At 42.8% G+C, this 16,748-nt stretch overlaps 1 protein-coding gene across 1 annotated transcript in view; it reads left to right on the top strand.

Annotated features, from left to right (window-relative positions):
* The window catches only part of EXOC2 (exocyst complex component 2), a 729,898-nt gene that overhangs the window by 587,743 nt on the left and 125,407 nt on the right, over positions 1-16,748 (top strand). The window lies entirely within an intron of this gene.

Raw genomic sequence — 16,748 nt, 5'->3', positions numbered from 1 at the left:
GTCCCCTCCCCCGGTGACAGCTTGTCTGTGTTGCTTGCGTGCGAGTCGCCCGCTGGCGCTGTGTGGTCTGGGTGTGTGGTCCGCTGACGGCTGCTCACAGGCTGCATGGGAGCGAGTGTCTGTTTACTTGAATTCCTCTCGGATGCCGGGACTGGGCCAGAGTTCCTCAGAAGCCTGAGCTCCCTGCTCGCTGCCGCTGCTGCAGCTGCACCGTCCCACTGCAGCCTGCAAGGCTGCGAGGACAGACAGGCAGGCAGATAGACAGACTGACAGATAGGCAGGCAGATAGATAGACAGGCAGACAGACTGACAGGTAGACAGGCAGATTGAGGGGCACCCAGGCAGGCAGGAAGATAGGATGGCAGACAGACAGGCAGACAGATAGACTGACGGTGGATAGACAGGCAGGCAGGCAGGGCACCTTTGGATCCTCTCTTGGGCTTCTGCCTACGTCATCCCTCATGCCCCCCTCAGTGTTTAGTATCTCCATTTTGCTTTCACTGAGTTGCATCTAGCCCACCACCCCAGAAGTTTTCTTTGGATGGAAAGAAAGGGTGGGGAGGCGGGAGGACGAGACTTGCAAAGCTCAGAGCCTCCTATCACAGGAACTGGGGGTGGCCGCTATGATATCTGCCTGTTCCTTCTGTCATGCTGCTGAGTACCTGGAACCAGTTGAAGCCCTTTGTCGTGGGGCAGCCCGGAAGGCTGGAGTTAGGAGTTTTGTCAGCACTGATAGGGCCGTAGCAGAGGCAAAGTGGCACTTTGTGCGTCTGCAGTGGTGCAGTGTTGGTTTTGTTTGTACCTTAATTTCTCCCCCTTTGGCTCCCACTCCCCTCAACTGATAATAGTTCAGCTACGTGCTTCTGACTGCTTGGAGCTTGGTTCCCAATCACTCCTTGTGAGATGCTCAAGCTTTTCTGTGTTTCAGCAAACATGCTTTTGTTAGCCCCGTCTCATTGCCCCAGTGATCATGGTGTCCTCCGGGTGATGGATTTGTTGCCCAGAGCATCACTAGGAGGGATCTCTGAGCACAGAGCCAAGCTTTGAGTACCTCCAGGAGGGATTCTGGACCCTGCTGCCCTGACCTGGGTTTATGCTCCACCAAGACTTGAGGAACTCATGCCAAGTGCTCCTTTCCTGCCTGAAAGGGCAGCGGTACCTCTTGGTACGCAGCATCTGTGGAAGCCAAGATCACCTTAGGACTCGGCCACCTGAGTCTTGGTGGAACTTGAGGGGCCCAGGAAAGGGGCGACTTGCTGGTTTCCCCCGAGCCTGCTGTTCTAGTTGGTTCCGAGGAATAGAGGATTCTGAGGAGCTGGCCTTTAGGGTGTCCCAGATCCGAGAGATCCTCCTTTTGAAAGGTCGCTTCAGATTTGTGGGGGTCATGAGGAGACTCTAGTCTAGACTTTAGACTAGAACTCCTGACGGGGTTCAGAGGACCATATGAAGTCGGGAAGTTCCAACCAATTCTCAACGGCTGTGTGCCAGTCAGAGGCTCTCCTTACTGAAGATCATGCTTTGGGCTCTAGGACACTAAAGCAATCTGGGGGTTGAAGTTTACACACTTAAGATTTAGAAGCAAGGGGCAGGTGAGATAGCAGTGGGGTGCAGGCACTGTTCCTGGGTTGGACCCCCAGCACCATGGGGCTCCTTACCCATCAACGGCTTCTGCCCTGGAGGCTCGTGGGCACCATCCAAGCAGTGCCCAGCATTGTAGGGCCTGACTAGCTCCACAGCCCAGCCTTTGGTGCTGAACCTCATGTCCAGTCAGTTGGGAATCTCTGGGGATCCCGGGCTCCTGGAGTACCACTGAGGCGCCAGCTCCAGACCCCAATAACAGTGACCAGGAAGCAGGAACTAAAGCAGTTATCTTGTTTCTTTGGAAGGGGACGAGGCCTAGTTTTGGTTCCTCCTGACCCCACTGCATGGTATCTGGAATTTGCCTCCTGTTTCGAAATGCTCCAGCTTTCAGGCCCTGGGGGCCACCTAGGTGTGGGGTCATTCCTGTTAGGTAATTGCATTGTCTGTGATTGTGGGTCCTCTCCAGCTCATATTCTCTCTGTCTCTTGCTTTCTCTCCCTCCCCACTTTCTCCCTCTCCTTCTCTCTCTGGTGGTGCTCAGGGCTTCTCTCGGCTCTGTGATAAGGAATCATGCCTGGTGGTGTTTCAGAGCTCACTCCCAGCTCTGTGCTCAGGAATCATGTCTCCTGGTACTCAGGGCTTACTCCCAGCTCTGTGCTCAGGAATCACTCCTGGTGGGCTCAGGGCACCTTATATAAGGGGTTCTGGGGAGGGGAACTGGGTTGGTTTACGTTATGCAGGTGCGTTATCCCCTGTACTATGTCTCGGGCTTCCCCCCCTTTTTAGACCGTGTGCGTGAGCTCTCCTGAGGAGATATGGTCGCAGTGTAAGCTCAAAGAATAAACAAATGAGTCACTTTAAGGCTAAGCGAGTCCTTACTGTTATTTATTAGGACTTTTTTTTTCCCCAGGGCATGTGAAGGGGAGGAAACGGCCTGTCAACAGTCTGACTGCACTTTCTAGCGGCTCGGATGGCCTTTGTGACCGGGTGGCCTGCTTGCTGGGTCTCTGCTTGGGAGTTGGGGATGCCTGGTGGCCTTTCAGCTCAGCGTAGCGGCAGAAACTTGGACTTAGACTGAGGCTAGGTCTCAGTGTCTGGGTCTGTGTCTAGCCAGGAATGCTCCCACTGGGGGTCTGTTTTGTGGCCCGGGAGGTTCCAGATGAAGAAGGTCCCAGATGAAGATGTGCCCTTTTCCTGCTTGGCTCCCATAATGCTCCTACAGAGCTGGTCATCACCATCCTTGAGCACCTTCAGATCTGTTGTGTTTCTGGAGGTGCTCTCAGTGATGCTCAAGTGACCCGGGACCATATCCTCCTTCCATCTGTTTTCTGGGTCCAGGATACACGCACACCGCATGAGATGTGTGCGATTCCCTGGGCAGTTTGGCCACAAGGGGAAGACGAGGGAGGCAGCCATGAAGATAAGACTCAGTTTCTTTGTCTAGGGGAATCTCTCCTACTGCTTCTTTCTGTTCAGAAAAGAAGCAGCTACAGAGGGACCGGTGGAAGGGAACAAGAGCCAGGCGGTAAGAACTGGCAGGAGGCCTGGACCTGCCTCTGTCCGAAGGTCCTTTCTGTGGCTTCTGCAGTGGCTTGGTGTCATTTGATGCTTGATGTAGTCGAGCAGGTAGATCACACTAGGTGAACGGGCAGTCGAGCTTTAAGCAGCACAAATGGTGTGTTAATGAGAGAAAAAAAAAGCTACCAGATTTTATTTATTTACTTTTTGTTCTTGGCTCATACCTGGTGGTGCTAAGGGGTTACTTCTGGCTCTGTGCTCAGGAATTACTTCTGGCAGGTTTGGGGGACTCTATAGGATGCTGGAGGATCGAACTCAGGTCAGCCACATACAAGGCAAATATGCCCTCCCTATAGTGGTATTGCTCTGACCCCAAACCCTGGAATTCTTAAGGCTGTATGATAGTCCAGTGGTGAATACACATGATTGTGTCTTTGTTCAAACTCAGACAACATACAGTACAGAGTGAGTTCTACTGCAAGTGACAGTGGGGAGTTTGTAAGAGGAGGCCACAGGCTGCCACTTCTTTTTTTTTTTGTTTTTGGTTTTTCGGGCCACACCCGTTAGATGCTCAGGGGTTACTCCTGGCTAAGCGCTCAGAAATTGACCCTGGCTTTGGGGGACCATATGGGACGCTAGGGGATCGAACTGAGGTCCTTCCTTGGCTAGCGCTTGCAAGGCAGACACCTTACCTCTAACGCCACCTCGACGGCCCCAGGCTGCCACTTCTAAGGGCTGACTCATGCTTAGGCAAAGCGCTAATAGTGAACAAAGCCGAATGTGGGGGTGGCGAAGGGGTACATGGGGATTACCTGAACTTTCCATATGCCTTTTCTGTAAACTCTTCAAAAAATAGTCTCGGGGTGAGGGGGAAAAAAAGAGAAATTCCACCATCCAAACCCTTATAAAATATTTTAATAAAAGCAACATCAAGTTTCTCTCTTCTACTCAGTGTTACCACTTAAAGATTTTTTTGTCTGAAAACAGTGCTGATCTGAAAATCAGCTGGTCATCCTGAGGATTATTTGGAGGATTCATTCCCTTTTGCAGAGGAAACTGACTTTTAGGATGCAGATCGCCAATGGTCTTGGCTTTGTAGCTTCTGGAGTGTTCTGGAGTGCTCAGAAAAATGAATCCTGAGATCTTCCATCTTTGCAGTTTCAGGGAGGGACCTGGCTGATTTGCTAGAATAGCTTATTGTTGCAGGTCAGCCCCTGATGAGGTTGACTGATGGAGGAATGGAGGATGAGGCCTTTCTCAAACTCCAACTCAGACCACGTGTCTGTTACCCTGTTCAGCTGAGGGTTCTGAGGTGAATGTGGCGGGAAGAAAGCCAACAGGCAGTCAGGCTTCTGAGGAAAACAGCTCTTTATTCCCTGAGGTGGCCGAAGCCAAAAGGCCTAAGAATAGGCCCCAGGAAAAAAGCCTCTTGCCTTCCACAGACCCTTGCTTTTATGCCCCTGAATCAGGTACCACCCAAAGGTGGGATCAGGTACCACCCAATGGTGAGAGCAGAATGCCAGGTCACACCCTAGGGTAGGGCACAATCACCGATCAGGGTAGGGTCAGTAACATAATAATCCCATTAAAATGTTTATATATACAACAGCTGATAGGGTTTTCTGCCAAAAAGTGTTTCAGGTGAGACTTGGGTTGGGAGAGGGGGTTACGGATCAATAGCAGTTGGGATAGTGGTGGCTGGCACCCTCTTTCTTGCAGGAGCCAGCTGTAAATACCATATTTTCCAGCGTATAAGACGACTTTTGAAACAAAAAAAAGTCAACCGAAAACCGGGGGTCGTCTTATACGCCGAGTATATCCCGAAAAATGTTTCAATATGCCGCTAAACGAAAGTTGTCTGAATATTGCCACAAAACGAATTTTCCAACTCGATCCTGCACCAATCACTGCGAGGCTGCTCAGACCGCCTCTCTAACTCAGCCAATCCAAGCAAGCTTTTGATGCATGCAAATGAAACAATGTTCTACACCAATCACTGCAAGGCTGCTCGGACCGCCTCTCTAACTCAGCCAATCCAAGCAGACTTTTGATGCATGCAAATTAGACAATGTTCTGGACCCGAATCTACACTGTCAAAAGCCTGTTCAGATCAGCCAGAGTCAGACAAGAAGTCTATTACACTATAACCTTTGAACCTTGCTTGTTGTGATTGGCTTACTGTGGTACATACAGTTGCATCACAGGAACATTCTGTCTGATACAGCGAATATAGGCCTAAACCTAGGTTTTAACTGCAAAATTAGGGGCTCGTCTTATACGCCGGCAAATACGGTACTTCAGAGGCTTGGGGCCCCTAAGGTCTGTGATGTAAGTGCTTCACTCAGAGATTACAGAGGAAACACCACGGACAGCAAAGGGCTGTGTTCCAAAAAACAAAGCTTTATTCATCCACACAGGTGCCAGACTGAATTTCTCTCTGGCTTCAGTTTGCTGACTCCAGACTTTAAACATGTAATTGGAAAGCTCATGGGGTAAGCTCAAGAAACGTCAGCACATCCCCTACATTAAGCCATTTATAGGCTCCATTCTAATTGCAGTGCCCTAAAAGAGTCAGAATCAGGAAGAATGAGGGCTGAGAATCAGGAAGAATGAGGGCTGGGCTTGTAGCTTAGTGGTAGAATCCCTGCCTGGCTTGTGTAAGGCCCCAGTTTCAATCCCTGCTATGGCAGCAACATTAACAGCATCAAAACAAAACTAAACAAACAAACAAAAACAAAAACCCAAGCACGTAGAATTAGAATCAGTTTTAAAGAAAGCTCAGCAACAGTTAGTTGGGATATTTTCATAGACGTTGTCTAAAGTGTATTAAGTGACAAAGAAGAAATCCAAACTGCAGATGAAACTATGGTATAGCAGAATGTATGCGGTGTGACCAATAGTAACAAGCAGTAAGATAGTAATTTCTACATAAATAGAGCAGACAGAGAAGAGTGAAGTCTTGTGAACCACTTAGAAAAAGAAAAAATACAGTGCAAGGAAGAGGAATGAAAAATACTGAAGTTCCTAATGGTGAGTTAGGTAACAAGTCTCCTGAAAAAATAAACAAGGCAGAATGCTTAGCTTACATCCAGACCTGTTATTAGTGTAAGAGATCACTAAATATTAAGTATTGACAAGTCTGACTATTAAAAAGTCAAAAGTTAGTAAAAAAAAAAAAAAGGGGGGGGATTTCTTCTACAACTATGGAAGAAATAGTTTCTTGCTGAAATGGAAAGTCATAACGAAACATGTGACTTTCTGAAAGTATACTCAAATTGTCTTCACATTTTGTAAATATTCATTACCGTGAAGAAAATTCCCCAACTAATCATATCCAATAACACACTAAAAATAGATGTTTGTACAGTGCAGATATAACATCTATATGGAGCAGAATATGCCTATGCTGTTTCAATAACTGTTATTTCAGGTATGGAAAAATTCACATCCCCTAAGGCCAGCATAGAGCTCTGGTGACAGAAAATGCTGAGCAGATTTCTAAACTGTTTCTCAATCACACAATGAAGAAGCAAACATATACAAGAAAATTTCTGACTAGTTGTAAAAAAAGTCTCAGGATATAGAACTTCCAAATTCATTATAAGTTAATTAAATCGAAATTTACTTAAAGAACTAATAGAATAAAACCCATTTAATGTCTATTTTTATAAGATAAAATTTTTTTAGGTCACACCTGGCAGCGCTCAGGGGTTCCTCCTGGCTTTATGCTCAGAAATCGCTCCTGGCAGGCTGGGGGACCATATGGGATGCCAGGATTCGAACCACCAACCTTCTGCATGCAAGGCAAACACTTTACCTCCATGCTATTTCTCCCAGCCCCAAGATAAATTTTTTTAAATAGGAACTTTATTCATATAATTTGGGACAATAGCCATTCATCTTATAACTTAAATATAATCAATAGTCTTATATTAGCTTCATAATGTCAATATATAATATCAAGTTAAAATTCTGAACTAGGTTTTCCAAATATGAGTAATAATTGAAAATTACCTTTTGAGGACCAAAAGGTCTTAAGCTTTATGATATTTTGTTTTATACTTATGGTGCATATTATAAATATGCAGTATTTTTACATTAAGCTCCTTTTAGTCATTGGGAAAAATGACCTTAAAAAGATTCCTTTTGGAGCCAGGTCCTAGTGAAACAGGTTGAGAATTGTTGCTCAACAATGACCTTTCAGATGTTTTCTGACATCATTTGAGACTCACCTGATATAGGCAGATAGGATATGGGTAGCCAGCAGGAAGTATATGTATTCATCCTTCATGTAAAAGGGCCAGTAACCTTGGTTTTGTGAACCAAATGCTCCTTAGCCCTATCAATACTGTTAAAGAGAAGATTGACTCTTTCTACCACCTCTATTATTCCCCCTTGTTTGGGAAATTCCAGCCATACCACAAAGCGATTAAAATAAGCGACTCATAAATACTGAAAAGTAAGAGACAAAATGATGATGATATTTGAGGAGCATAAGGGACATAGAAGCTCAGTTGGAAAATGATTTCGGTGGAGCTCTGGCTCAAGATAAACCACACGAGCTTCCTCTGGGAAGAGCTCAGCAGCTTCCTGGCAAAATGGCAGACTTTGTGGTGGGAGAGAGATAGCTCTACAGTTTTAAAATGGTCTCTATTTGTCATCTGGAGATGTACTAGGATCGACCAATTTTGTTGACTCAACAAATCCTATAAGCATTAGTTATATGCGGAACTTGTATTCTAACTGACCTACTTAAATAATAAATAAGCACAAATTTAGTCAACCTACGTGGTCATAATTCCTCTCAAGGTCCTGTAGGGGGAGCTGGAGAGACAGTACGGAGTTAAGGTGGTTGGCTTGTCTGTGGATGACCCTGGTTTGATCCCCTGCACCACATCTGAGCGACCACTGGGACTGATCCCTGGGCACAGAGCCAGGATTAAAGTTCTGAGCACATACAGGAGGAGGGGTGGGTGTGGGGGCACCCCAAATACAATGAAAACAAATAATCTTATAGGATTATTTTGAGAATGTTTTTAAAGTTCATCAGGACCAACCCTATTAGAATGACCATGAGTTATCAACACTAAATTATCCTTTTAGACATGTACTTTAAATCATATTATAGGTACAAAATGGATAAAATGAGGCAGGATTAGACTTAAAAGTGAGAATCTTTATCAGTAGTTTAAAGAGATGTTTTAGAGATCAATGAAGAAAATAGCGGATGTTCAGTGGTGACTTCTTTGGTATACTAAAATAATTCCAAGTGAGTTAAGTTATTAAACAGATGAGAAACTAATAGTACCTTTAAGTACACGAAGGCAGGACATTTGAAAGGATGACCTTACCAGTAGAAAGAAATGGTTAATAGGTTCGACATAAGGATTCAATTTCCTCAGGGCAAAGAGCACTGTAAACAATGTGAAAAGACCCGATTAATTGGGAGGGGAAGATATTGACAGTGTGTGTTCTGGGTTCATATAGATGGAGAGAGGGTTAATGTTCCTATCAAAGATCTTAATATCAAGGAACATAAGCCCAGTAAAAATGATGCCAGGGTTGTGAAAAGTGATCTGCACACTCACAAGGAAAGCTGAAACCTTTCATAGTTGTCTTGGGAACAACATGCTGTCACTGCCTAGAGTCATTTTTTGTGCCCTTTGTCATTAGTATTTCCCCTCCACTCCCCCCAAGATTGAGGATTCACTACAGAAGTTGCTTGGTTGATTGTTCAAGACTATGGGGTCTGGCCTGCTAGGAGTTAGCTCCTTCCTGATGTCAGTTCCCTAATTTCCCCCTTGTGCCAAGATAAACTCCCTTTCATTTTCCACACCAGATTGTTACAAGTGGGAGCGACTCCCAGGGTTGCTGGTGCTGGTGCATTTATAATGCTTTTAGGGCCAGTTTGCCAAGACATAGGACCTTCCATTCATATCCTTCCACCAGCAATTCTTTCCCTTCAAATGAAACACAAGAGAAATAACTAGGTGAAAAACTGGCCAAGAAAACATTGTGGAGAACCATGTTGCATATATTCCTCATAGCCTCATTGCAAGGAATCATTTGAACCTAGTACTAACCTAGTAGGGACTTGCAAAGCGACATGTGTCACGTGGAAAAATCAAGTTGTTCAACTTCTGCTTGACTTGCTCAATTTTGTAACATGTGCAGCTGTCCTGACTTCCTGCCCTGCTGAATGGCAGCATCTCTGTAGGTGTCAACCAAGTGCAACGGAGGCTGCCTTTTGGGGGACTCCATGACCTGCTTTCCCTCCTTGAGGGCCCTGCACGCAGGTGGAACCCAAGTGCTGTGTCTGTTGCAGCAGGGGTGGAAGGGATGGACCGTGGGACCCTAGGCAGGAAGCACTGCAGAGCATTATCCAGAGGTGCTTAGGGGCTGACTTCCGCTTCCGGGAGTTCCTGCGAAGGCGTGCAAGGTGTTCCTGGCCTGCACCTGCTGGTGATTGGAAGTCAACCTGCCTTGGTCCAGGATCTTGAGGATGAGTGAAGGGTGATGAAAAGCCACTACAACAATAAGGAATTAGGACTTCTGCAGGACAAGGACCCCAAAGGTTTTTGGGCTGAGTGTGCTTGGGAGCACCCTTGGGCAGCAGGAGGCCCTGGAAGGTTCTTTATCCAGGGACAGCTGGTCCTCCCTGCTGTGGTTGTGTAGAACTGCTTCACCTTATGATTCCCAACGATGTCTCATTTAAGCCTTGTATAAACAGCTCTCTGTCTCTGTCTCTCTCTCTGTCTCTCTCTCTCTGTCTCTCTCTCTCTCTCTCTCTCTCTCTCTCTCTCTCTCTCTCTGTATGTGGTTCATTTTCAGAACCGAGGAACAGGATTGTCACACAATAAATAAAAATCAAACCTAATCTGGCAGCATTGAGTATGTGTTGTTTGGGGTATGATGCTCCCGGCTCTGTCCTTGGTGGGCCACGTGATGCCAGGGATCTCGTAAGCAAGAACCTGAGCCCTCTTACACTCTTTCTGGCCCCCAGATCCTATTTTATTAGAAAATGACACTGTGTAAAATTGGAATTGCATCCTTTTAAAACAACTATAAACACGTTCTGAGGGATTTTTCCTTTTCTGGCTAATTCAATGAGTACAGTATATGGAGAAGCAGTAAAAGGTACTGAACAACTCCCCCCCCCCACACACACACACTCCCCACATCCCCGCCCACCAGCACCAGCATTACATAGTTTGTGTGGAACTATGTTATGAAAGGGTCTGTTGGGGCCGGAGAGATAGCATGGAAGTAAGGTGTTTGCCTTTCATGCAGAAGGTCATTGATGACTGTAATCATACAACTATAATCATATTTGTAATCATGGTGTTTAAATAAAGATAATTAAGAAAAATAAAAGAAGGTCATTGGTTCGAATCCCAGCATCCCTTATGGTCCCCAGCCTGCCAGGAGCGATTTCTGAGCATGGAGCCAGGAGTAACCCCTGAGTGCTGCCGGGTGTGACCCAAAAGCCAAAAGCCAAAAAAAAAAAAAAAAAAAAAAGGATCTTTTAGTGCAATAGTTGTTTGTGGTTTTAGATTTGTCACCACCGAGTTTGAAATGGGTAATAGGCTTACAAAAATTGCATCTTATTCATACAAAGACACTAGGAAATAGTTGGATTTATGTGACTAAGATTTGACTTGGATAAACCAAGTTAGTCACTTATTCCATTTACAAATTGCTTTTTAGTATTGCATTATTTGGGGAGATAGAAAGGAAGGACAATCAAGACCAGTATAGTGAGGAACGGTCTCACGGGACTTGCATATGCTTCCACAGAAAATTTTAATTTGTTGATAACTTATGCAATCAGAGGAGAATGAACTTGGCAGCCTTAATTTTCACAGACTCAGTAAATTCCCGTGGCTACATTTTCATCCACAATGAATAATTTCCGACGAGATTTAGTGATAACATGCATAAATTTGTTAATTTATTTGGCTCTGCTAATTTCTAAATTCCATTTGTGGCGTTATGGAAAGAACCCAGAATTGTGAGCTGTTTGAACTGGGGCTTATTAACAACTATTTCAGATTGAATAGATTCTGATTCATTACTTGTAGGGTTATAGGAAAGTCAAATAATTGCCTTCAGAAGCAACATTAAAGTAGTATTTTAATTCAGATGGAAACACTTTAGAGTTCTAGTTACACGTTGAACGGATTGGCAGTATTCAGAGTTGCTGCAACTTCTGAATTGTACACAATTGCGTTATGGGGATTTTTAAGAACTTTGAAGATTAAATATGTTTTTTTTTTAAATTGCTGTTTTCATCAGCATGTTTTTAGACTTGAAGTGCAAGAGAAACATGAAAAACTAATGATTTACACGATGAGAAAATTATTTGACCTGTGGCGTATTTTTTGTGCAATAAAAATTTATTATCCTTTTTCTATCATCTTTTCCGAATTTTTGTAGTTTTATTAAGTGATAATTTTTCAGCTACAGTAAAAGTGTTTTTTAAATTTTTCAACTCTTCCCACGGTCTGTCTTCTCTCTGTGTTTTGGTGTCTCCCTCTCTATATTAAATACAAATAAGCAGAAATAAAAATATCGGTTGAGTTTGCCTTGGAAAACAGACAGTTGTTTTATTAAATTCAATCTTGGTGAATTACTAATATTTTACTCTTCAAAGTCCCGTTATAAAGCCTATCTGTAAATTTTTCTGCTTTCACTTTGGAAATGCAACTTCTGAAAAATGAGGGATGATTTTTTTTTTCCGACTGCCTAACCGGAAGAGAAAATTTGCAATGAAAAAAAAATTAAGTTAGATTCTCTTAGCATATAAATGAAAGTCCTTCAGAACCTTCCAGTGACTAAGTAAAAAATGTTTTGTAAAAATTTCAAAATGAATAATAACATCTCTGTAATTTGTGAAAAGTTAAGGGATGCGAGTTTCAATAGGCTTAGTTTAGTCATTGAATTTTTTTTTTTTTTTTTTTTGGTTTTTGGGCCACACCCTGTGCCGCTCAGGGGTTACTCCTGGCTATGCACTCAGAAGTTGCTCCTGGCTTCTTGGGGGACCATATGGGACGCCGGGGGATCGAACCGCAGTCCGTCCTAGGCTAGCGCAGGCAAGGCAGGCACCTTACCTCCAGCGCCACCGCCCGGCCCTAGTTATTGAATTTAATAGCTTGTCCAGGTAATTACAACTGACAGACTCAAAGAGTAAGAGGGACCTCAGAGATAGTCCAAACTTTGTTAATCAGAAAACATTTTTAGAGAGTACCCCAGGTAAGGAGACAGTTTTCTAGACTGTTCTTAGCTATTGGGTAGGTGAATAGAGAAACGTTCTCTATGAAAATTAGTGTGGTTATCCTGTTAAGCTGTCACTTCAAAAAGGTACCAGTTAAGTAAAAAACCAAAAGCCCAGAACTTTCTCGAAGGACATTTTCACGCTGTCCTTGTGCGAAGGTGTCCTTCATTTCTGAAGATCAGAAAGACTTTGATTATATGCCACCAAAATGACAGTTCTGAAGACTTACACTAACCAAATCAGAGCATCACGTTTAGGAATCATTTTAGCTCCTTTGATTTCTTTAGCGGAGCATTCCTGAGGAGATGGAAATTGTGTGTGCCTTTATGTGTCGCTATAGCCATAGGAAATAAATAGGGACATGTGCTCAGTACTTTCATCCAGAAGTGTGTTTTTCACTACTTTTTGTTCATCTCAGAGACCACTTGGCCAAAGCTATATGTATGGATTTATTCATATGACAGACCTCTGTTATTTTTTTTTTTAAAAACGAAGCTTCACTGAGGATAAAAAAAGATAGTTCATATGTTTGTGTGTTCTCAGTGAATAAATGAACCAGTACCATATGGCAAAAAGAAATCCTGTAAGTGCCTGTGAGCTAGTTACTTTCTTCTAAGTCCCTCTTCTGTTTCTCCATTTAGGCTCAAATAGTTGGGTAAAAAAAGTGCATGGCAAATTGAGTTGCATCAAAAATGTGCGTGCGTGCGTGTGTGTGCGTGTGTGTGTGTGTGTGTGTGTGTGTGTGTGCTTAAAGAAATCCTATAACTTTATAGTTACCGAGAGGATATTAGTTGATAGTAGGGCTTTTAGGATCTGGACCATGTCTAATAAATTGAAGTCTTCTGTCTTTCTCTGTGTACATGTGTGGAAATCCTGGTAGGACTCCCGCATCGTGTCACCCTTTCCATATTCTCCTCTGTCGCCTTCAGTTATCTGTGCATTGCTAGTGTCTGATGACAGGATATTGCCAAATGAAAGTGGCTTATTCTATAACTGTAATCATTTCCCTTCTAACACTGGTAATAGTAGCTCCTTTTTCTCTTCCATAGATACTTTTGATGTATACTTTAAGATAGCTTTATTGACTTTATTCTGTACCCTTTCCATCATTTTAAGTGGCTATGTTTAAAGAATGCATATTATTGAACTTAAACAAGTGAGGCTTAGTGACACGCAAAACCAGACTTTTGTTCAGTGTCTTTTTTTGCCTCTTTGCTTTGGGTCACACCCAGCTGTGCTCAAAGTTTACTCCTGGTTCTGCACTCACGGATCGTTCCTAGTGGGTTTGGGGATGATGTGGGGTTCCAGGGATGGAACCTGGGTCAACAAAGTGTCAGACAAGACCTATCTGCTAGGTATTTTTTGACCCTTCAGTGTCTTTACTTAAGAAAGATCTTGTGAAATATTCAAAGATTCTTGTTTTATTACATGTGGAAAATCTTTGTGGGGAAAATGATTAGATATGTATTATTAATAGTGGTTAAGAATGTGCTTTTAAAGAACTCTCAGTCTGACATGGTTGTACAATTGGAAAGGGTTGAGAAACGAAATTTTATTTTCTTAACTGACTCAACTGAGAAAGAAATGGTTCCATTTGTGATTTTTGAAAAACATTAATTTGTTGTTGTTGTTGTTGTTATTTTGGGAGCCATACCTAGATGTGCTCAGGTATTACTCCTGGCTCTGTGTTTAGTAATCTCTCTTGTTAGTGCTCAGGGAACCATACTTGGTACTGGGGATCGAACCGTAAGCCATATGCAAGGCAAGATACTTAACCACTGTATCATCTTTGGAGCCCCAAAGCGGATCTTTCTAATTGGAATTGGGTTAACAGATGCCTTTTTCCATATTTCATTCCACAAATAATTACTTGGTATGAACTGTATGATTGTGTAGGTTGTGGATAATACAGTGTACAAGCTAATCTTGTATTTCTTTTTTTTTTTTTTTTGGTTTTTGGGCCACACCCGGTGATGCTCAGGGGCTACTCCTGGCTATGCGCTCAGAAGTCGCTCCTGGCTTGGGGGACCATATGGGACACCGGGGGATCGAACCGCAGTCCGTCCTAGGCTAGCGCTGGCAAGGCAGGCACCTTACCTCAGCGCCACCGCCCGGCCCTAATCTTGTATTTCTAAAGTAAATGGCATATTGGCTTGGTTTTCTTTTTGTACATTTGTCCATTTTGGAGATGTGTAGATGATCCTGTGTATTAGGAAATGTCATTTCATTTTTACACATGAACCAATACGATGAACTTTCACTTTTCAACCTCTTATTTCTATGTTTGGAACAGAACTGTACTCTTCAGTCACAAGGAAGATGATGACGCTTTTTAATTTAATGTCCCAGCCATTGTTCACTGTTATTGGATATAACTTTGACTAGAACATTTAAGATAGCATCCTTGTGATGTTCCTTTGTGAATGTCCTCAGAATGGATTTTCAATATTAGGTATAAAGTGAGAAATTGTTCTCTTTGATTTGGGGGTATATTTTGATTGAATTTTGAGTTCATGTCAGAATGAGTCTGTACTCCCAGTCAATTAAGAAAAATAAAGTGATGACGAATTGGCAGGTGACCTTGTAAAAATTAAAATACTACTTATTATTCCTGAGTTATAGTTTAGGTGAAGAGTCTGGTCAGTTGGGTTAAATCTCTTGGGGATCCTTTCAGTGTGCTAACTGCCAACCATGCCCTTCTAGTGATAAAGTGGACATGCCATGGATAGCTGACAGTCTGGACTGATGTCTGATAGGTTGTTTTGGTTTGCTTTACTTTTTTCTGGAAGTGAATATTGTAGTCTTGTTGTTTTTGGGGCCACATCTGGCAGAAGCTGAATACTCCTGACTCCCTGCCTTTTAAACTCTCATGGTGGAGCTTGGGGGACCATGTGGGGTGCCAGGGACCAAATCTTGGTGGGCTGCATGCAAGGCAAGTGCCTTACCGGCTGTCCTTTCACTCTGGCTTAGAAAACGGTCTGTCACTTAGTCTTGATTCTGGAAGTAATCAGTTGAAACCACATGCTTATTGGTTTTATGCTTTTATTCTGTTGACATGAATTCACAGTGTCAGGAGAATTAACTCATCACTTAATGGTGGTCTGATTTTCCATGCCAATAAAATATGTCATTTTCCTTTGTCAAAATTTTGCCTGTAGACATTAATGAGGGGATGTTAATCATCATTTTTCTTGTTTTTTTTTTTGTTTTTGTTTTTTGTTTTTTATAGTGTCTTTGCGGCAACTAAGTTGGTTTATTAAAACAGTTGCTGGAGAGCCCAAGTGATAGCTCAGCATGGAGAACATTTGCCTTGCATTCAGCTGATCCAGGCTTGATCCCTGACATCCCATATGGTCCCTGAGCCTATTAGGAGTGCTTCCTGAGCACAGAGCCTGGAGTAACTCCTGAGCACTGTCGTGTGTGGCTCAATCCCCGCCCCCAATAAAAACAGTTGCTGGAACTTTTTGTTGAAATATGTTTATTCCCGATGGATTGCCATTTTTATTAATATGATAGCTTGCTCAATTTCAGGTTTACCAGTTTAGAAAACTTTCCCAGCACATTACTAACTTGTCCCTGTTTAGAAATATGCAAGAGAAGATTAGAGTATGCCCCGTAAAATATTACTTTTTTCAAAAGATGAAAAAAATATTACTAATTTCTAAAACTAAAATTTTACATGTACTTAACTCTTGAAACCTCGTGTATCTTACGAATAATATAAGTTCATTTATTGCTTATTTGTATATATTGTTAATATTCCATGCAAAAATAATACCACTAATCTTTTGGTCTGACTAATAGTAGGCTTTAAGAGTTGATCAGTAGGGGCTGGAGAAATAGTACAAGACTCTTGCCTTGCAGGTGGCCAGCCTGGGCTCAATTCCTGATACCACATAGTGTCTCTCGAGTCCCACCAGGAACTCATTCTTTATTCTTTATTCTTTGTGATCGCTGAGCACAAAGCCAAGGGTGAGCCCTGAGTACTACCAGGTGTGGCTTAAATCAAAAATTTGATGAATAACAGAAACTAAATCTGATGTAGTGTTGATTTATAATTAAAGAGTTATTTTTAATAACTCATTTTTGGAGACAAACTACATTTATAATGGCATCTAAATAAATTATATAAAAATACTAAAATTAACCACAGTGAAAGAACATGTACCACAAAAGTTCTAAAACATTGTTAAAAAAAAGTACAAAACATAAAAATTTTTCATACAATTGGTTTTTCCCCACAGATACAAAGTTATTCATGATTGAGTTTCAGTTATGCATTGTACTAATAACTCAGGTTTTTTTGTTTTGTTTTTTTTTTTGTTTGTTTGTTTGTATTTGGGCCACACCCGGTGACGCTCAGGGGTTATTTCCT

This window comes from Suncus etruscus, chromosome 18, assembly GCF_024139225.1.
Source record: "Suncus etruscus isolate mSunEtr1 chromosome 18, mSunEtr1.pri.cur, whole genome shotgun sequence".
NCBI classification, from domain to species: domain Eukaryota; kingdom Metazoa; phylum Chordata; class Mammalia; order Eulipotyphla; family Soricidae; genus Suncus; species Suncus etruscus.
The sequence above is the reverse complement of the archived record's forward strand: the minus strand, read 5'-3'. Positions and strand labels throughout refer to the sequence as shown.